This window comes from Dromiciops gliroides, chromosome 6 (assembly GCF_019393635.1).
Source record: "Dromiciops gliroides isolate mDroGli1 chromosome 6, mDroGli1.pri, whole genome shotgun sequence".
NCBI lineage: Eukaryota > Metazoa > Chordata > Mammalia > Microbiotheria > Microbiotheriidae > Dromiciops > Dromiciops gliroides.
In genome coordinates, this window is record NC_057866.1 from 41,329,084 (window position 1) to 41,352,740 (window position 23,657).

A 23,657-nucleotide genomic window follows, 5' to 3' on the forward strand; every position below is an offset into this window, starting at 1 on the left:
CCTGGAATCTTCTGAGCAGCCAGAACAATATGCTAATCTGCGTAACTACTAAGTGTAACCCATAGAAGGCTAGAACTGGAAGGGTTTCAAGATCATCTACTCTTGTATACATCATTGTGCTGGTAAAGAAACCAAGGGTCAGAGAGAGAAAGAAAATTGCCCAATATTACAAGGTAATAGGTGAGAGAAATGAGACCAGAAACAAGTTCTCTTTACTCCCTATCTTGTGTTCTTTTATCTATCACACACTCCCAGGAGAATTGATCTGGTATTTTACTGTGTATGAGCTCCTTGGGCTAGGAAGATATAAAGACAGCTTTAGGACTCTAAAGAAGAACTCCTGAGAATACAGGGATCTTCCTAATAGTCTGCTTTTACTTCCTTACGTGATGCTTCTACCTGGTGGTTACTAATATTTTTGTGTGTTTTTGTTCTGTTTGTTTTTGTTGTTGTTGTTAAAGAAATTGCCCATTTTAATGCTCAGGCTTGGAGGGGTCCACTGCAACAGATATGGATCTGTGATCAAGATACTATGCTATCTTGCCTCAGCGCCACGTGGGTGAGGAGCTCCAGTCTCCAGCTTCTGTCCCCGCCGCCACCTCTGCCTCCAAACCTGCTCAGAGCCTGTGCCTCCCACCAACAGCATGCAGTCCAAGGGGCTGCTGCAGTCTGTCCAGGTCTTCGGGCGAAAGAAAACTGCCACCATTGTGGCCAACTGCAAGAGAATTAATGGGCTGATCAAGGTGAAAGGATGATGGAGCCTTGAACCCTGCAGTACAAGCTGTTGGAGCCTGTCTTCCTACTGGGCAAGGAACATTTTGCTGGTGTAGATATCCAGGCCTTAGTGAAAGGAGGAGGCCGTGCGGCTCAGATTTATGCTATCCGGCAGTCCATCTCCAAAGCCCTGGTGGCCTATTATCAGAAATATGTGGACGAGGCTTCCAAGAAGGAAATCAAAGACATCCTTATCCAGTATGACTGAACTCTGCTGGTGGCTGACCCTTGTCACTGTGAATCCAAGAAGTTTGGTGGACCTGGAGCCTGGGCTTGCTACGAAAAATCCTATCGATAAGGCAACTGCTAGGATTGTGGGTCTTTTTGCAATAAATTTGGTATATGACCTTTGAAAAAAGGAAAGATACTATGCTAGATAATGTGTATAGTTAGGCAATAAAAAGGACAGTTTCTGGAACTTATATTCTACTGGGGTGAGGGGGACCTAGAAGAAACAACATGCACAGATAATCCAAATGATAAAATATTTTTAAAAATAAAGGGGGCGGGGCAGCTAGATGGCGTAGTGGATAAAGCACCGGCCCTGGATTCAGGAGTATCTGAGTTCAAATCCGGCCTCAGACACTTGACACTTACTAGCTGTGTGACCTTGGGCAAGTCACTTAACCCCCATTGCCCCACAAAATTAAAAAAAAAACCAACAAAAAAAAAAATAAAGGGGGCAACTAGGTGGAGCAGTGGGTAAAGCACTGGCTTCGGATTCAGGAGGACCTGAGTTCAAATCCTACCTCAGACACTTGACACATACTAGCTGTGTGACGCTGGGCAAATCACTTAACCCTCATTGCCCCGGGGAAAAAAAAAAGATACCATAACAGCTGAAGGGATCAGGAAAGGCCTGGTATGGAAGGTGGCACTTCACCTATATTCTGAAAGAAAAATAATGGCTTTGAAGAAGTAGAGATGAAGAGTGTGTTCATTCTAGACATATGCACCAAGGTACATAAGAAGGCAGATACAAAAAGATGAGGAGTCAAGTCAAGCCTTCCTTTTAATTTTACAGATGTGTAAACAAAGGCACACTGAGGTTAAGTGACTTGCCCATGATCACATATCTACTAAGTATCTGAGGTTAGATTTGAACCCAGTTCTTCCTGACTCAAAATCTATCACCATATCAAATATATCATGCTGCTTCTTTGAATGTTTTGGTTTTTTTCCAAAGGAGGAGGTCAAGTCCCTTTTCCTAAACCAAACCATGATTTGAATGGATTCATACAAATTTCTATGAGGAGTTGGTTATTATGAGGGGGAATATAGAGAATGTAGTAAAAAGATTATTTTCAAATTAGTTGTGATAGCTTATAAGGGCATGTTTTAGTTCAGCTGAATGTTCCAATTAAGAAAGAATAACCAGTTACTCTATTAAAATGACTTTATTTTCTAAACTTATTATTTCTTAATTTTTTCCCATCTTCCATATTAGGAAGAAGAAAGAGAAAAATGGAGAAAATACCCCTTTTACCAAGTAGTAAAACAAATTTCATCATTGGCCTAGTCTAAAAAAATGTTTCCTTCTGTAGCTTGAGTTCATCACCTTTCTAACTATACTTGGCAGCATACTTCATTATTGAATCCCTGAAACTGTGGTTGGTCATTTTGATCAGAGTTCTTACATTTTTCTAAGTTGATGATTGACCAATTATCAGAAAACTAGAATGTAAAAGCCACAAAGAAAGACCTACTCTTATGACTCATCATGGCTGATGGTGAGCCAGGATTCTGAAGGGGTATACTGAGGAAAAAGAGGCCCTATCAAGTTCTATCAAGTGGAAATAATAAAGTATGATTTTGATTGTCTAATTGCAAAACAGTTGAATATGTGTGTGTCTGTGAATGTCTGTGTATACATACACACATACATATAGGGATATCAATATAAAGATAGCTACTGAGTTATGGATGCTCTTAGATACACAATCTAATGGAGACCATCGTCATCTGGTCAGTTACAATGTACAAAGTTGGAGGGAGGGAGAGTCTGTATTAATGAAATCAAGGATCCTTAATGTCTGGAAATTCATGGAAAGATATCCTTAATGTAAGATTTGGATTCAGAGCCAATTGACTGAGGTTCAAATCCTAATTCTGACCCTTACTACATGCTATTTTAAGCAAGTCAGTTGAACTCTCTGGGTCTCATTTTCCAAAACAATAAAAGACTTGGACTAATGTCCTTTAAGCTCCTTCTAGTTGTAAATCTATGATCATTCGGTTTTATGAACACACTAAAATCAGGGGTCATTGTTTTGGTGGAAATGATGGTGAATGTGTCTTATGCATTGCAGTTTTAATAAATGCTTGCTGAATTAAATAGATTTTTTTTTCCACTTGTGTGACGTCTTTGGTTTGAGAATCTCTTGGAGAGTCAATTTCCTCAATGAATGTTGATTGACAACTCTACATTCTTAAAAATTAAGTAATCTACGAATACAGGCCAGAGGTGAGGCTGGAAACTTGGTCTTCTTCACTTGAAGGTCAAGTCTCTATCCACTAGAACAAAATTACCTCTATGGAATTGAATATGATACCAAATAATAGAAGGTTAAGTCCATTAAAGCTGAAATAGGCTGGGACAGAGGAAAGAACAGAGATCAGGGGAGCTAGATTCTGTCCTTGTCTCTACCTTGTCTCTAACTTATTAGTTGTGTTATCCTTAACAAGTCATAAATCCTCTGTGTTTCGGGCTTACTCCCCTGAATCCAAGCAGAGGGTTCAGTGGATAGAGCTCTGGGCCTGGAGTCTGAAAAACATGAGTTCAAATCTACCTCCAGACATTTCCTACATATCTTACTCTGGGCACATCACTTCACTTTGCTCTGCCCCATATTCCTTAACTTTGAAATAGGGATAATAATAGCACCTACCTTACAGGGTTGTTGTGAAGCTCAAATGAGCTAATGTTTGCAAAATGCTTAGCCCAGCAACTGATATATAGTAAGTGTTTAATAAATGCTTGTTCCCTTTGCTATATGAGTGGAGTTTCAGTAAATGATCTCTAACATCCTATAATTCTTTGAAATTCTATTTTGAATCTGACTTCCTCTTCACTGGAAAAAATATACTGGAAGTTTTCTTGGTTATCTTCTTGACACAAAACTGCCTGCCTGTCTGACAGTAGAACCTTATTAAATGTGTACATAGGTTGCTGTGGCTACAAACATTACTGCAAAATGACAGTGTGGTATCTAATTATCCTTCCCTATTTCTCACTGTTTCAGAAATCTCAATAATGCACATAGATGTATATAGAACCTGTGCCTAATAATAATGATAATACCTTCATTTCAACAAATAGAAATTTCAATTCTTTCCCTGAAATTTCTCCATATTATAAAGAGAGAGGGAGAAGGAAAGGGGAGAAAGGGGGAGGGGGAGAAGTGGGCAAACAGGCAGAATGTAACATAACGCATAGGCCTCAAAGCCAGGGACACATAATAGAATTAAATTCTATCTCTTATGTATGACCCTATATGACCCTGGTAAAGTCATTGAAATTGTGGACCACTCTCTAATAATTTAACATTCAGAGAAAGCACCAACCTACGTTGAAAAAGGGAGTTTCCGAGTGAGCTCCCGAACTCATGACATGATCGCTCCAAAAAACATCCAAATAAGGTCATAGGAAAATGCCCAGAGCAGCAAAACTCACAGAAGAATGTGCTGAAATCATCTTCTAACCAAGAACTGCTCAGAAGGTCAGAAGAAGGGAGCTGCTGTGCTGATACAGGAGTCAGGCCCAACCCCACAGTCACCCTGACACAGTTCCAGTCTCAGCAAGTCCTCACCAGAAAAGGAGACCCCCAGAGTCTCTGAATCAGCTGAAGCACCAGTGTCATCTGGAACTAAGCTCACAGTCTGGTGAGTGGGCTGAGCCCTGGGCAGGGGGGAGACTACAGGGGTCTATGCTGGTGCTAAGACAGAACTTGGATTTTACACCCCAGCTGAGAACCAGGAGGTAGACTCAAGAATCAGTGGCCCAGGTGAGGGAGGGGCACAGGCTTGTCAGAGCTAATAGCCACAAAACACAAAGCTGGTTGATTGGCAAGTTGGTCTGCGGTCATCTAGGACCAGGAAACAGGCCAGGTGAGGGGAGAACCTGATTGTCCTTAAATCATACCACCTGGGACTTCTTAAGCTTGGGATACTGCAGCCTGGAAACAGTGCCCCACTTTAAGGAGCTAAAAGTCTAGTAAAAGAAAGGCAAGATGAGCCAACAGAGAAAGGTCAGGACCATAGAAAGTTTCTTCAGTAACAAGGAAGACCAAGGGGCACCCTCAGAGGAAGATGTCAACATCAGGGCCCCTATACCTAAAGCTTCCAAGAAAAATATGAATTGGTCTCAGGCCATAGAGATGCTCAAAAAGTACTTCGAAGATAAAATTAGAGAGGTAGATGAAAAAATGGAAAGAGAAATGAGGGTGATGCAGGAAAGACATGAGAAAAAAGTCAACAGCTTGAAAAGTCAAATAGAAAAGGAGGTACAAAAGCTCTCTGATGAAAATAATTGCCTAAGAATTAGGATTGAACAAATGGAAGACAGTGACTTTCTGAGAAACCAAGACACAATAAAGCAAATCCAAATGAATAAAAAAAATAGAGGGCAATGTGAAATATCTTCCGGGAAAAACTGCTGACCTGGAAAATAGGCCCAGGAGAGATAATTTGAAAATTATTGGTCTACCTGAAAACTATGATCAAGGAAAGAGCTTAGACACCATCTTCCAAGATATTCTCAGGGAAAATTGCCCTGAAATTCTAGAAGAAGAAGCTAAAATAGAAATTGAAAGAATCTACCGATCACCTCCAGAAAGAGATCCCCAAAAGAAAACTCCTAGGAATATTATAGCCAAATTTCAGAGCTCTCAGGTCAAGGAGAAAATATTGCAAGCTGCCAAAAAAGAAAGAATTCAAGTACTGTGGAGCCCCCAGTCAGGATAGCACGAGATCTAGCAGCTTCTACATTAAAGGACTGGAGGGCATGGAATATGATATTCCAAAGGGCAAAGAAAATGGGATTAAAACCAAGAATTACCTATCCAGCCAAACTCAGCATTATCTTTCAGCAGAAAAAATGGGACTTTAATGAAAAAGAAGACTTTAAGATATTTGTGATGGAAAGAACTGAACTGAATGGCAAATTTGACTTTCAAATACAAGACCCTAGAGAACCATAAAAAAAAAAAAAATTGGAGCTAGGGGACATACCTGAGGTCGTACAGTGGGCAACTGTCTTGTGTCTGAGGCCGGGTTTTGGCTGGGATCACCCCTGGACCCAGGGGTGATGATTTATCCACTGTGTCACTTAACTAGATGATAACATATTTAGGGTTAAATTGAGGGGTGAAGGGAATTCATTGGGGGAGTGGAAAAGGCAGAAGTGAAATCCTACATGAAAGTAACAGGAAAAGGCTTATGGAGTGGGGGAAGATATGGGAGAGGAGCAGGGTAGTAAATGAATTTTACACTCATCAGAAAAGGCTCAAAGGTCTTAAACTCATCAGAGCTCCCTCAAGGAGGGACTAATAGACACACCCAACTGGGTGGAGTAATCTATTTAATCTGGGCAGTAAATAAGTCTAACACTCATCAAAATTGGCTCAAAGACCTCAATCTCATTAGAATTGGCTGAATGAGGAAATAATGTATACACTCAATTGGGTGAAGTAATCTCTATAACCCTGAAGGAAAATGGGAAGGGAAAGATAAAGAGAGAGGGGCAAAAGAAGGAAGGACAGAGTGGGGGAGGGGACAGACAGAAGCAAATCCCTTTTGAAGAGTGACAGGATGAAAGAAGAAGGATAATAGAATAAATATCATGGGGAAGGGAATAGGATGGAAGGGAAACAGTTAACAGTAGTAATCATGAAAAAGAGAAAAGGGGGAAAAATTGTACAAAAAAATATTTATAGCAATACTTGGTGGAGGCTAAGATTTGAGAATCAAGGGAATGTCCATCAATTGAGGAATGATGGAAAAAGCTGTGTTATATGATTGTTATGGAATGGACTTGTGCTACAGGAAATGACAAACAGGATGATCCCTGAAAAACCTTGAAAGAATAATGAACATAGATGCACAGTGAAGTGAGCAGAGCTGAGAGCACATTGTATGAGTTATTGTGAATGACTTAACTACTCTCAGTGGTGCCATGATCCAAGACAACCCCAAGGAACTAATGAAGAAGCTTACTATGTACCCCTATAGAAAGAACTGATAAAAAGAACACTTGTGGATTGTACATATATAACCTGATTGCGATCTTGTCGAGGGGGGAGGAAAGGGAGGGAGGGGGGGAGAAAAATTTAGAACTCTAAATCTTATGAAAATGAATGTTGCAAACTACCCTTACATGTAAATGGAAAATAAAATAAATGTTTGTTGAAAAAAAAAGAAAAAAAAAAGGAGTTTCCTCAACCTGGAGTTCCTTAGTTCAATAAAATTACAGATTCAATCCTTAGCCTTGTCCCCAATTCTTTTGTTAGGTTCAGAATGACTGTACCTGGGAGGTTGGGTTTGACCACTGGTGTATGTGTTTCTGGAAAACTAAGTGGGTGGAGATTATGAGATAGCAAAGCAAATTTCTCCAAAAGGAAGGACTGTGGTCAGAATATGATGGAAGAAGTCGACATAGTAGAGGGAATAGCAAAATCAGGAGAACAAATAGGATCAATTCAGGACTGGAAATAAATAGCAGGAATCACATGGAAGCATGGTCAAGGAAAGCCAAGCAGGCACATTTTCTAAGAATAACCATAGTGGATAAAATGCTGGGCTTGGAGTCAGGAAGACCCAAGTTCAAATCCAGCCTAAGACCCTTACTGGCAAAACACTCTAGTATCCCTGACAAGAAAACCCCAAATGGAGTAATGAAGAATTGGACACAACTGAAAAGATTCAACATCAACAACAATAAACCCAACAAAGAGACTGAAATTTGAATGGTAGTTTTGAGAAGATCAGTCCATTCTTTGTCCTTCAAGATAGGGCTTATGTGATCAACAGGCACATACATATATATGCTATATACATAATACATATATACATATACATATATATATGTACATATATATATGCTGTATACTTAAAGGAATAGTGTAATCTAAGTTGAGAACATACACAGATAGTATTTGTGACATGGATAGGGATAGAATAATAGATTTTATAGAATTATGGACAAGAATCAAACTTTCTTATCTTAAAGGTCCATTCACTTGTTTTAAAAATATTTTGATAGCATTATCTCATTATAATTGGTTTTCTTGGTAATTCAATTTTATTTTATTCATTTAAATACATTATGGTAAGAAAGAGTCCATAGGCTTTTTCTGACTGCCAAAAGGGTTCATGACACAAATAAATTGAAGAATCCTTCACTACATACTCGGTGATACCCCTTCCAACTCCACGTTTAAACCTAGTACTTTGTAGAATCAGAATCTCAGCCTCACAGAGGTATAATGACTTGCTGAAAAATGTACACCTGATTAGTGGCAGAACCAGTAACAGAACCTATGGCTGCCTGGCCCATAGCCCAGTGTTAATTTATTATGTATTCTGACTGAGCATTGCCATTCTTCTTTGTACTCTGAAGACTGTCACTTTGTTTGTTGTTGAAAGCCAACACTGCTGTTTACCATTGACTAGAAATTTTGTTTTTATTAAACTCACTGAGCAAGAGGATGACAGCTGCCTAGGCTAGGTCAAGGAAAGGCATAAGCTGGACAATTCTCTCCTGTTGAGTGCGTCAGGGGAGTAACATGAAATGGAGTGTTTGAAGGCTTCAATTTCATGTTGTTCATCTTAAAAGATTAAAAACACTCCTTGGACATCAAGGTACCAATTTAGAGTTTTAAAGACTGAGATGAAAGGGACTCTCCAATGTATCTAATTCAGCTCATACCTGAATACGTCACCTCTACCACACTTCTGAACAATGATATAGTCATTTAATATTTGACTAAATGCCCAAGTTAAGGGCCTCTTCTATGACTTGATATAATTTATTCCATGTTTGGATATTTCAAAGGGTGAGAATATTTTTGGTGTTGTTGCTGATAACAAGTCTAAATCTTCCTCTTTTTCTCTTCCATATAATGTTCTGTGCTCCAAAAAATTTAAGACAATTCATATCCCATAATCCCCTGTCTTCTGTTCTTCGGGCTGTACACCCTCCAGTTTCTTGAACTAATTTTCATAAAGTTTGGACATTTTGATGTGTGCATGACACAAAAGACAGAATACCGAAGGACTGTCATCTTATGCCAGAAAATTACAAAACTAGATAATGTTTCAGTTTAAAATAGTCCCCAAATATAGCTGTTGCCCTTCAAAGAAAAATAATACATCAAACTTAGCTCTAGGCAATTAGGGAGTTACTAAGACTCCTTGCAAAGAAAGATGGAGAGTCAGCCAGTAAAGCCCCATGAAGAACATATGCCATTTAAAGCATAGCTTCTTAACTTTGTGTGTATATGTGTATGTGTGTATGTGTGTGAGTTTGAGTGAGCGAGTGACAGAGTGAATGAGGGAGAGGGAGAGAAAGAGAGAGAGAGAGAGAGAGAGAGAGAGAGAGAGAGAGAGAGAAAGAGAGAGAGAGAGAGAGAGAGAGAGAGAGAGAGAGAGAGAGAGAGAGAGAGAGAGAGAGAGAGATGGACCCTTTGCTTATAGATCCCTTATCAATATACTATTTTTAGTTCTATTTTGTTATAGCTCTAACATATGATGAAACATAATATTCTTGCTGTGTTGGGCTTCTTTTCTGTAAGTGGTTCTTTTCCAGGTATGCTAATCTACTATCATCTCTCTACCTGATTATCTGGTGATTATCTTAAAAATAAAATATATAGGATTACAAAGCAACTCAATTATATTGAAATAAATATATGATTTATCCCATTTAAGGACACAGACATCCAGAAATCTATCCACAGGTTCCTTGAAGTTTCACTGATCACAGATAAAGAACGTTTGATTAAAAGAGATGCTCTTGGAAATAGATAATAACTGGGAAGGGGATGATTATTCAGGAAGAAACTGTATTTTGATAATGACTAGAGAATGAAGGAATCCTACCAAATCTTTCTGAGTCCAAAGGGGAACTTGACCCAACCAAGGAGAACACCAGGGAAAAGCGATGACCTATTGTTTGTAGGAAGAGAAAAGCTAGCCTATGACATTGACAAACACAGGATTATGACCAGGTCAGGAGGCTTGAGGATTGTTATAGTCAATATGAGCCATCCACAATCTACAGAAGAATTGGGATGGCAAGCTTGCAGGTGTTAGTGCAATAAAAGTATTAGAGCTATGTGTAGGCCACCAAAGAAATGGCATACCTGAAAGGAATCTCACTATGACATCCTGGACAAGTAGTCATCCATCCTGTGCTTGAAAACCTCAAAAAAAAGTGGAACCCATAACTTATCAAGGTACTACATTTTACTTTAGGACAGTTCTAATATATGAATATAATATCACATTATTCTGACTATGGATAAATGATTTTTTCATTTATGCTAATATCCCAATTCATTATCATCTATTTATCTATCAATCAAGTTAAATTAATGTTTTGCAAGTTCTATATATATTAAATACTAAAAACCAAATGGATAAATTATGCTATGTCCTGTTTGTGATATTTCTAGAGTTTTCCCCAAGTTATATGTAAAAACAAATTTTCACGTTGATTTTTTAAAACTTTGTGTTCCAAATTTGCTTCCTTCTTCCCCAACCCTCCTCAAGAAATCAAGCAATTCAATATAAGTTATACATGTGCAGTCATGCAAAACATTTCCACATTAGTCAGGTTATGAGAGAAAACAGACAAAATAACTTTAGAAATAAGAACTAACAAAAAAAATTATACTTTGGGGCAGCTAGGTGGCACAGTAGATAGAGCACTGCCCCTGAAGTCTGGAGGACCTGAGTTCAAATCCGGCTCAGACACTTAACACTCACTAGCTGTGTGACCCTGGGCAAGTCACTTAACCCCCATTGCCTCACCCCCCCCCAAAAAAAATTATACTTCAATCTGTATTCAAATACCTTCAGTTCTTTCCCTGTAGATGGATTGCATTTTTCTTAGGTCTTTCTGGTAGCATCCTACTCATCATTTCTTTCACAGTTACTATTGCTAACTGTATTATCCTCCATCTTTTTCCCTTCCCTTGATATTTACTCTATTTTCTATCTTCTTTCACCCTATCCCTCCTAAAAAGTGATTTGATTTTTACTGCCCCCCAATGTGTCCTCCCTTCCTTCACCCCTGCCCCCTTATCCATTTCCGCTCCCACTTTCCCACAGGGCAAGATATATCACTATACCCACTTGTGTGTGTATGTTATTCCCTCTTTGAGCCAATTCTGATGAAAGTAAGACTCACTCACTGCCCCTCTACTTCCCCATCTTCCCTTCCACTCCATAAGCTTTTTCTTGTTTCTTTTATGAGTTACTTTAGCCCATTCCACTTCTCTCTTTCCCTTTCTTCCAGTCCATTCCTTTCACCCCTTAATGTTATTTTAAAGATGTCATCATGGGGCAGGTAAGTGAGACAATGATGTTTGTGATATTTCCATATGATATTTCTCTTTCTGGTCTGCCATACTCAATTTGATTAGCTGTTTTGTTTTGTTTTGTTTTTTTAATGTGATGGATTTTTTTTTGGAGGGGGAACAGGTAGGTAGGTGGCTAAATGGCTAGAGCATTGGCCCTAGAGTCAGGAGGACCTGAGTTAAAATCTGGCCTAAGACACTGGCTGTGTGACCCTGAGCAAGTCACTGAACCCTGTTTGTCTCCGTTTCCTCATCTGTAAAATGATCTGAAGAAGAAAATGGCAAAACCACTCAAATATCTTTGCCAAGAAAACCCTGAATGGGGTCACAAAGAGTTGGACCCAACTAAGTTAACAACGACAATTTTTTTTTTTTGCATTGTGAGCACTTGCTGCATGCAACACTTATGTGGATACCATGCATTATGTGCCCACATGCATATTATACCTCATAATTAGAATAATCACCTTTGATGGTATTATCTGTTAATTTATGACATTAATTTATGATTTATGTTTGATTACAGATGTTTCAGTATAATCTATTTCATTTGTAGAGACAGCAATTTTTTTTAAACTCATGGAGGCCTTTTCTCCTATCCTTTTCTTGCTAGTACTATAACATCATTATCTAACTTCATCATTCTTACTGGGATGTATAATTTAGAAGAAGCTGATATGCAAACAGGATAGCATCAGTTTTCAAAGGAGGAGAAAAACTAAGAAAAATGTCAATGAGTGGAAAAAAACTGGCCATGAAGTTCCATCTCCAAAAGACCTGAAAGAAGTAAAGAAGTAAACTAGAAGCTGGCATGGGGTGCAGAAGCAGGTGGACTGAACAGATGGTAACTTGGAAGTCTGAACCTGCAGAAAAGCAAACAGCTGGTAGAGAAGTAATGTATGACCAGTAGCACAAACTGCCCTGTCCAGCCAAAGGGAAAGAGATTTAAAAAACCTTTCGAACTGCAAGAGGTTTTTATGAATTAAACGAACATCTCCAACTGACTGTTACAGAGGCATCTCAGGTTCAGCCTGTCCAAAACAAAACTCATTCTCATCTCTTCAAATCCATCTTCTCTTTCCAAGTTCCTAATTTACATTGAGGTTATTACCATCTTTCTAGTTACCTAGGTTTAAAACCTCAGATTCATTCTTAATTCTTTACTCTCCCTTGCCCCTCATATCCAAGCAGCTAGTAAATCTTGTCAAATTACCTTCACAAAATATTTTCTGTTCATGTGGTCATTATATGAATCCAACCCCTTTTCATTTCCTGCCACTGGACTCCAATGACTCTGGAAGAGAAGTGAAACACATTATTTTCCTACATAAATACAATATTCCATCCAAACAGACTTGAACACAATCCCTTGCACACAACATCTCATCTCTCTTCTCTGTAACTTTGCACGGGGTGTTCTTTATCACCTTCTCCTGCCTGCCCAGAATCCTTAGTTTCCATTGAAGTTTAGATCAAGTTCTTCCTCTTCCACCAGAAGTCTATTGTGATTTCCTCAGTTGCTGGTGCTTTCCTTTCTCCTTTCCAAAGACCCAAAGAAAGAATTTCATATAGATTTTGTATTTAGTGCGTTGCTTCCTCTGAATAGAACATAACTTCCTTGATGACAAAGATGGCTCCACTTTTTGTTTGATTTCCTGCTTAATAAATGTTTGTTGAATTGAACTTAATGATTATTAATATCACTCTCTTTCAATGAGATAAGAATGTGATTAAGCAAATGAAGTTCCTAGTTGCCTCATTCTCATTCTAGTGAGAAAATACAAAGAAACAAAAGAAAAATGGAACTGACTTAGATACTGGTGTCTTGGAGGTGTTGGAATGGGGAGGAGAGAAAGTTCATAATGTTTGATATGTGTTTTGCTTTTGATCCTATTAATTAAATTATTGTTCAATTTAATTAAACTACCTCTTCACCTATGATTATGGTAAGGGGTGAGTGATTGAAACAATATCCAGGGTCTAAAGAGAAAAAGATAATATGGTTATTGTTAGGGAAAAGATACATGATTGGCACATACTGCTATTAGTGAGGGTTGGTGTGCTCTATTATTGGAAGCTGCCTGTCTGCAGACCCATGCCATTACAAACCCCAAAGAATCTATTGTTGCTGAGTCATTTAGCATCCTACTCTTCTCTATCCCATATGGGGTTTTCTTGGCAAAGATACTGGAATAGTTTGCCATTTCCTTCTCCAGCTCATTTTACAGATGAGGAAACTGAGGCAAAATGGGTTACGTGACTTGTTGGGGTTCACACATCTAATAAATGTTTTGAGATCAGATTTGAACTCAGGTTTTCCTGACTCCAGGCCCAGCATTCTATTCACTGTACTCCCTAGCCACCTAGTGACTTAGACAATACCACTGTTAAATATGCTTGTTTATGTCTATCTAGTGGGGCAGCTAGGTGGTGCAGTGGATAGAGCACTGGCCCTTGAGTCCAGAGTGCCTGAGGTCAAATCCGACTTCAGATACTTGACACTTACTAGCTGTGTGACCCGGGGCAAGTCACTTAAACCCAGTTGCCTCACCAAAACAAAACAAAATAAAACAACAAAAAAAGTATATATATAGTGTCAGAGAAGTCGATTTGATTGCAAGACTTTGGGGGTTGCTGGGTCTTGTTCTTGCTCTTCTGTCTTAGATAAAGTGTATCAATGCAACTTCTGAAAATGCTTTAGCTTGGCATCTGAGCTCTTCCATCCTCACCAATTCAGGGAAGTTAAAAGGGTCAGAGTAGCTGCTCCCCCCCCCCCCGCCCCATTTACTGGGTGCTTTTCATGTCACCAGAGGCTGGTCAAACAAATGTTCAACTTTGAATTTCATTCATAAATTGCCCGATTGTTAATCCACTGCTTCTACTTCTTTGAGTTTTGCCATTCCTAATGATGATGACTTCATGAACAGAAGCCCTAGCTAAGAAATTAAGCGTTTCTTCTTCCCCTCCACATACAGCCTGTACTCCTACATGGAAATTTGGCTAAAGTCTGCTTCTCTGGGTTTTGTTTTTCTTCTGCCTCTCTGATAAATAGCCTGCCCTCTAGCCAGTAGTGCTCAGCCTCTTTGAGAGGATATTTGGTCTTTGATTGAGCTTGGGAGTGGGGCATTTTGTTTTGTGGGGAGCAACATTTCTGCTGCTCCATTAACTCCTATATGTGGACCTGGGTATTTTATTTCCTGGTGGGTTGTTTCTGCCTTTTGCAGCAGTTTCCCTACGGGAGAAGGATAGAGTCAGAGATTGACAATGAATAATAAGCTGTAGGAAAGTAGCTACTCTCATTTGGAATTAATGATATTTTATTAAAATTTCAAAGAGGACCCAGTTGGTAGCTACAGTACCAATTACCCATCTAAACATCAAGCTAGGATTCTCAATTAAAAGTATGTTGTTCTTTCCTTTAAAATAATTCTTTCTTCAATTTAGAATTATGTAAGAAATATCATGAAATAAGAGATCTTTAACCTTCTTTTGTATATCCTGTACACTTTTGTCCCTCTGGCGAAGCCTATGGAGAAACCCTTCTTGGAATAATGCTTAAAATGAATAAAATACAATGGAAAACTATCATTGTTTAAAAAAAAAAGTCATAGACCCCATGCTTAGAATCCCGATATTAAACTGTACATTTTCTTTGGGGGGGGGGGGCATGAGGGGTAAGTGACTTGCCAAGGGTCACACAGCTAGTAAGTGTCAAGTGTCTGAGGTCAGATTTGAACTCAGGTCCTCCTGACTCCTGGGCTGGTGCTTTATCCACTGCACCACCTAGCTGCCCCCTGTACATATTCTTTTACCCAGAGATTCCACTGTTGGGAATATAACCCAAGGAAATCAAAGTCAGGGAGGGAAATGACCCCATATATAGCAAAATATTCATAGTAACATTTTCAGTTGCAGCCTCCAACAAAATTGGAACCCAAAAGTGCCCATCACTTGGGGAATTGTTAAAGTCTAGGATTATGCAGGTAATAGGATATGATTATAATTATACATTGTAATTATAGATTTTCTATATTATAAATTATATAATTATAATAGTAAAAACATTAGAAATTATAAATATTAGAATTATAAATTATGAATACATATTATTAAAGATTATAAATATTGGAAATTTAGTGAAGCATAGGAAGACTTTATCAACTGATAGAGAGATATAAACAGAAAAATGTATACACATATACACACATATCTATATCTACATATAGATATAGATATAGGTAGATGATAGATAGATAGATAGATCAATATAGAGATATGTTATACACACACCTATATAAAAATAGAACAGCCCTTGCTTTCAAAGTGCTTGTATTCTACTTGAAGAAAGGTAGGAGGACACAACATAAATCAGGCCTGTACTAAGGATTCTGGATGCATAGACAGGAATGAACAATCGTTGACTTTAACTCATTTCTTATGCAGAGAAGTAAGTAAATGTAAAATATAAGTGAAATAAATCTCAGTAGTTTGAAGAAGGTGTCAACTTTAACAAAAGGGAGGTAAGGCAGATGAGGAAAGTTCTTGGGTTTAGGAGGTAAAGGTGTCTAAATTATGTCTTGATGAGCCTGAGATGAATGAGTATATTCAAATAATAGTGGATGACCTATTCAAAGGAACAAAGGCAGGAGAAAGAATGGTATATAGGCAGAACAATGAACTAGTTGATTTGGCTGGAATGGAATAAAGTATTATAAAACAAAACTTCAAAGAAGATAACTAGAGGGAGCAAAGTTTTCAATGTCGTGAGGAGGAACTGTAATTTTATTCTAGAGACAATAGGGAACCATTGAAGGGTTTTAAAATTATTATTATTATAATTTTGTTTTCCCTGAAGGGAGTAACATGGCTAGATCCATAGTTTAGGAACATAACTTTGGCAACTGTGGTAAGGATGGATTGGAGAGATTCTGAATCAAAAAGATATCAACCAGATTAGGTATTGTAATAGCCAAAGGGAGAGGTTATGAGGACCTTATTTAGGGGCTATGTTGGAGAAGAGAATGCTCTAGTACTTTCTACCAATGGAAAAATACTTTGAGAGAGAGCATACCATAGTGGATAGAGGGCTGGAATTGGAGTCAGGAAGACATGGGTTTGAATCCCCTTTGTGTGACACATATTAGTTTTGTGAGACTAAGAAAGTTGCATAGCCATTTTTAGCCTCAGGTTCATTTTTAAAATGAAAGAGCTGGACTTGATATTCTCTAAAGGTGCTTTCCAGATCTATATTCATTGCCCTATTATCCTAGGAATATGATCATTGCTTCCAAAATTGATTTTTGTTAAACTCAGACCACCCTGAGGCTTGGCTGCTTGGGGAGGAATTTGTTTGAATTTTGTAATTCACAAAACTCATCAACTGTAATGTGGAAGGGGTTGCAATCTATATTTGTGAAAGGAAATATTAGACTGATAAAATACATGATTAAAAAAATTGCACTGACAAAAAAAAAAAAGATTACAGGTACCATATCTCAGTTCCAATACTTGTAAATTAATTGTAGCTTTCCCTTTTGGTAAGAGTATAAAGCAGATGCCAACCTAGAGTATAGCTGTGTCATAATTTTCTTGAAGCCCAATCTGCAACATTTGATTTGGAGGATGAAGGAGAAAAAGTAGGTATGTAAGGTTATGGTAATGAAAAGAAGGGAGAGTGTAAGCTTTTATTTCTTAAGGTAGAGATAGGAACAAATGAACAACATTGAGATAAATTATTATTAAATAACCAGTTATTGGAGAAATTTCGGGTTTTTTCTCTTCCCCATCTTAGAACCCCATTATTTACTAGGCCAAGCCAGCATCTGAATGATATTTTTGATGGATAAGATTGTCCAAGTCCCCAGGGTACATGGCTTTAGATTCTGGGTGGGAGTTTTTGCCCCATGAAACTAGTGAACCATACAAAGAATTTAATTTAAGGTTAATTCTGGCCCACTGTATTCCACTCTGCCAGTCTGAGCAGAAGTGGACCCCTTTTGTCTATATGTCCCAGGTGGGGGTAGTCTACATAAGAGATAAGTCTCTTATACTAAGACTATCCCTCATTGGAAGAGGTCCACATCTCATAATATTAGCCATCCTCAGGAACATACACTCTTCCAAAGGCATATAAGTATTGACTGGGTTCCATGAGGGGTCTTTGGCATTTAAGAGTGCCACTTACCTCTTTTACTAATTATTTATAGCATGATTAATAAAACTATTACTTACCCAGAAACCATATCTCTCAAACTTTTGATACATCACAAGTTTTCTAGTTCCCACACAAGAAACCAGGCACATTTCTGGAACTAGCAAAGAGAAATGGTATGTCAGAGGCAAACGAGGAAGAGGAAGATGTATTTAAGAGTCATGTTGGAAAAACTATGTATTTGCTATGCCTACATTTTTTAGGACATAATGATGGAACTGGATCAAAGAAAGAGTAAAATCCACTTTGGACATTAGGGGCCTTAAAAACACAGAGAATGGGGGCAGCTATATGGCACAGTGGATAAAGCATTGGCCCTGGATTCAGGAGGACCTGAGTTCAAACCTGACCTCAGACACTTGACATTTACTAGCTGTGTGACCCTGGTTAAGTCACTTAATTCATTGCCCTACAAAAACAAAAACAAACAAACAAAAACAGGGAGTGATTCCACATCAATTCTGTGGCCCTCAATTTCCTTTTCTAGAAAATGAGTTTAGCTCAGTGGCCTCTAAGATTTCTTTCAAATCTAAATGCTCCAAGTGGCAAAATACTTTTAGCCAGCTGATGAAAGGGATTAGGAAATAATTAATGTATTAAGGAATGGAGAAATGAGGTGGCAAAAATAAAACCTATGAAATAAATGAGAAATTGTTTCCAATTTGATTTCTCTTTTTTTCAAATTGATCATTTTCTAACTGAAAAAGCCATTTTCCCAAAATAACAATAAAATTAAAATAAAATAAAATAAAATAGCATGGGCTATTGTTATTTTTAAGTCCCAAATGAAATATTTGAAACAAATATTTGCCAGCAGTTTGGTAAGATCCATAAGAATTAGCGATTATGGTTCAAGTATAAATGGAAGCTCGTGTCACTTCACAGTTTGCAAATATCTTTGTATTTGTGAGGGAGCTATTAGTGTTATAGTCCCTGTTTTTAAATGAGGAAATTGAGGCTCAGAGAAATTCTTTCCTGACTTTCCTAATCTCTTCAAATTTACCATTTTTACCAGTTAGTACTTGCTCCCTCTTGAAATAGCTTTGCATATAATTTGCCTTGATTTACTTGCATATATGTTAGATTACATCTGCCCCCTCCACCTACCCTCTCTGCTCATTTCCTAGATGCCCATAGAATGTAGGTCAGGGATAGCTTTATTTTGTCTTCAAATCCCCAACACCTAGCATAATTCCTGGCAAAAAGTAAGTAGATTTTAAATAAATGCATGGTGATCTTAGGTGGATGGAATGGAGGGGGAAAATCACATGTTCACACAGCTAGGAATTGTCAGCGGTGGGATTGGACCTTGGTCTTCCTGATTCCAAATCCAATGCTCTCTCCACTATAAGTTGTCAGTCATTTGGAAAGGATAATAATTTGTTAGCTTAAGACCACTGTTCTGTCAATTACAATTATTAGCCTGTGAAACTCTTGGCTGAGCCTGAGAGAAGGCGTAGTGGCCTTTACTGCTTACCACCCACAGCCCTTCTTCCTCTAGCCAGTTCCACTAGCAGAACCTGGCCTTGAGTCAGCACCATTTCCATTGGAGCATGCTTGCTTCAACTCCTCTTTGCCAGATTCTAAGTGATTCATGGAGTATATTTCACATTCCAAATAGTGGCTCATAAATATGGGACAAGAAGGAAGTCAATAGATATCAGCTCTTTTTCAAGGATACGGCCAATTGCCTCGATGAAAGCTCAATCAGTCATGTTGACTTTTGTAATTGCATACAGTCTCATCTTCCCTGTCACATTATCATAAAAAAAGAATGCCAAGGAAACTTAATGTAACAGCTAAATAATTGTTGGATCACATTACTGTGTTTAATAGAATTTGATATTAGCAAACAGAAGGGTCAAGGAAATGAAATTAATATTTCCATCATTTTGATTCCCTTCCCACACACGTATAGGTAAATTTGGGCCTGTCTAAACAACTTTTTTTTTCATGAATAAAAGACCTTATGTAGTAGACAGATGACTGGATTGGATTTCAGAAGAATTGGGTTCAATTCTGTCCCCAATATATAATGATTGTACTGCCCAGGGAAAGTCACTTAAACTCTCAATGCCCCCAGACATTCTCAGCATATAAGATATAGTTTCAAACCCAGATCCCATTCTTACTCTCAGTATAGTGTCCCTTGTACTGCACCACACCATATCCTATGCTATTCCATTAAAGAAAAAACCTCCTTAGATCTGAAGGGAAATAGGACTGCTGCTGGAGTGACTTCCGAGGCAACAAAATTCATGATGACAGTATTGTCTCCACCACTTAGAGTTCATAAAGTTGAGCAGCCTCAGGTCTTTCTGTGAATTTTAGTGCTGGTCAGTAAGAAGGGCCAACACACACCCACCATCCCTTTATTTGTGGCAAGGGATTTACACATCACCAACATCTCTTTCATATATTTAAGGCCTATTTAAAATGTCTGTTATCCTTATTTTGAGATAAGGCTTTAAAATAATGGTGGGAGATGGTAGTTTTAGAAGACATAAGCATATGTCATCTTCCCATTGGAATGAATAAGTGGCTATTTGGTCATCTTCCAAACAGTGTCCTTTGCTGGGTTGACATCTGTTTCCTAAAGGACTTTGAATGCTTTCCAGGTTATAAATAGCCTTTTTCTTGTTTAAGTGTGATGAACAAAACATTTTTTCTTCCATAGTTTCCTGGATTTAATTCTGACCTGCAAGAAAAACCTGTTTTGGGATGTGAAAATCATTGGAACACTTGGGAGAGGTTACTATTCCAGGGGTCTATTGCTGAGAAATAAAGGTCTGTACAGAAAAATCCGATGGGCCATTCAGTGAGGAAAGCCAAACACCTCCCCCCACCCTTATTTCTAGCTAGTTCAAGTATTCTGAATCTAGAAAAAGAAGAGTCCTTAGAAACCTTTGAATCCAATCCCCCTCATTTTGCAGATAAAGAAACTAATGTTCAGAAATATTATATGACTTACCCAAGGTCACAAACTAGTAAGTGTGACAGTAAAGATTTGAATCCAGGCCTCTTTTACTCTAAGTGCAGTCCACTAAGCCATGCTGCAGCATGGCATAAAAAAGAACCTAGAGCAGAAAGCAGGACAACAAGGAAAGGGTCCGAGGAGAGCTTACCAACCATCTACCTTGAGATCAGGAATGACACCCTTCAACCACTATAGCCTACTGACTCTGAAACAGGGCTGGGGAAGGTCAGGGAAGTGACAGACCCAGGGGTTTACCAGGGAGCCTTTGGGAAGATGGTCTTCAGACCATAAACAGTAGTGGGAAAGATTCTCAAAATAATTTAGCACCCATAAATTAAGTCCTCCTCTATATCTGCAAAACACTATTAATTCGATCCAGATCAATTGGAATTTTTAGGGGGGCGGGTCTCCTGTTAGAGGACGAGGAGAAGTCATTGAGAAATTACATCAGGTTTTTCTTGCTGGTCAGAAATTAATTGTAATAGCAATCATACCTTTCAGGAAGGAAAACAAAAATAGAAGATACTTCATTAAGGCTAGCTCTGATATGTCACACTTGGTATGAAAATGCCATTTGCCTTAAAAAAAACTTAATAGGAACAGGACAACTTTTAAATAGTAGATGACTGCTATGAAAGTTCTTAATCCTGGCAATGAAACAAAATATTAAGGGAAGGAAAAAGGTTAAAACATTATAAATGCAGTTTAACAAAACACCAGATAGTAATAAAAACAACTCCAGTTGAATATCCTATTATGAAATAAAATTATTATGAAACAACACTTACCCAAGTATCTATCAATGGAAAGCTATTAAATATACAAGCCATCATATTTGAATGCTAGGGGCACAAAACTTGAAAAACTGTGAAGCTTACAAAAAAAAAAAGACAACAGTAAACTTTGTTGCTTTTTTTTTAACTACCACACCATTATTTATAACATGTAATACTTAAAAAGTATATAATTATTAAGTAGTTTCTTAATGCAAAGTCAGACCAGAGTTATTCAGAAAAACTATCAAACCCAGTACCAAAGCTAACTGGAACAAGTTTTTCTGGCCTATTAGGGAAACCTCCAGTTCTCAGATTTTTAAACTTTTCTTGCTATTTACACTAAGAAGCCAAATCCCATTCATTATGCCTAGAGAGTATCCCAGAGGGGAAACTTGAACCCAGATGTTGCTGATTTTAAGATCACTTCTCTGTGAAATCACTGTAAAAATATTGTAAATATGTATTGCATTTCTAAACAAGAAGTTTTAATTACTTGACACCAGTCTTTTAAAAGTTGAATCTGGGGGCAGCTAGGTGGCACAGTGGATAAAGCACCAGCCCTGGAGTCAGGAGTACCTGAGTTCAAATCCAGCCTCAGACACTTAACACTTACTAGCTGTGTGACCCTGGGCAAGTCACTTAACCCCAATTGCCTTACTGAAAAAAAAATACAAACAAAAAAAAAAGTTGAATCTGTAACAATTTAGTACCCCAAAGAATACTAGTCTACAATTATCATATATTCATATTGCAAATTGGTAAACTGAAGTAACTTGTTTTAAGATCATACAATTAAGAAATTTCCAGAAGCATGACATTTTTAAACACTTTGTCTTAATGCAAATATCACAATAAATCCTGACCTTAAAAAAAACACACATAGTATTAGGAGACATATTTTACTTAAAATAAGAGTAGAATAAATTCAATTACAACAGGGTCCATATTCTCAAATGGTATAATTATCAATTTATCTAAGGTTTATCTATCAGTATTTCAATACGACACCATTATGTTCAATAAACTCATTTTGACATGGTAATAAAAACTCCGGTGACTGAGGAGTTAGACGATTCCCTAGATTTAAATCGAACCTGATGTACCAAAATGGATTTAAAATTTCTAATATAGGAGATCAATTCCCAATTAAAGTTTTACCAAATTTCTTAAAAGTAGGTTAAAAAAATCAAGCTATAATCACTCTCCAATGGCCTCTCTGTGTATATTACCTTTCTGACAATTCTGTTTGTAGTGGTAGAGAGAATTACATAACTTAGAGCAAGATAAAGGGCATAATTTGGACAACAAGGAAGAGGAAAAAAACAGCTTCTTTTTCGAATCTTTTCACACACTCACATATATAGAACATTTTATCACAAATAGCAGTCTATAAGGACATGAGTGGGATACAATTACCCAATGACTTCAAATTCAAAAATAGTAAACAGTAGTGGTAAAGACTCTCTTTAAAAATTTTATTTTATTTGTGATATATAATTAAATTTTATACATATATAAAACATAATATACACATTCATACATATATGACATATATAATATATATTTTCTATGTTATTACCATTAGATATATTCTAGTACATATAACTTAGTATTTTAAATCCTCTTCCTTTTTTTTATAAACAGGCAGTTTTTTCTTTGTTTTTATAGGTAAATAACCATTTTATAAATGTATACATATCAATTTATATAAATATATGACAAATTTGTTTAAATATAATTACTACATAAATAAGACCTAAATAACTCATATATGTATAACATATATTTATGTGTGTATATTATCTATATCTATATCTACATCATCTACATCTACATCTCTATCTCTATCTCTATCTCTATCTCTATCTCTATCTCTATCTCTATCTCTATCTCTATCTCTATCTCTATCTCTATCTCTATCTCTATATCTATATCCCATACCCTTCCCAGCATACCCCTCCCTCACCTTCTTTTTTTTCCCCCCAGGTTAAACATTTTTATTTATATTTTTCTCTTCCAATCTCTATCCTTCCTTCCTTCCCTCCCTCCCCTTCCCCTTTCCCAAGGCAGCAAACTATGCAATATATGGATTATACATATATGATTATGTAAAATATCACCATATTTGTCACTTAATGAAAGAATGTAAAAAATAGCATGTTTAAGTCTGTTCCATCAATATCAGTTCTTTCTTTGGAGGTAGATAATATGTTTCATCAATATCCTTTTGGGATTTTCTTGGATTATTGTATTGCTTAGAATAGTCAAGTCACTTACAGCTCTTCATTGAACAATATTGCTATCTCTGTACAGTTTTCTCTTGGTTCTGCTCACTTCCTAAT

General features: G+C 37.5%; 1 pseudogene; it reads left to right on the forward strand.

Moving 5' to 3' along the window:
* The first annotated feature begins 644 nt into the window (after nt 1–644).
* Nucleotides 645–1,072, forward strand: LOC122732398 (annotated as a pseudogene).
* The last annotated feature ends 22,585 nt before the right edge of the window (nt 1,073–23,657 follow it).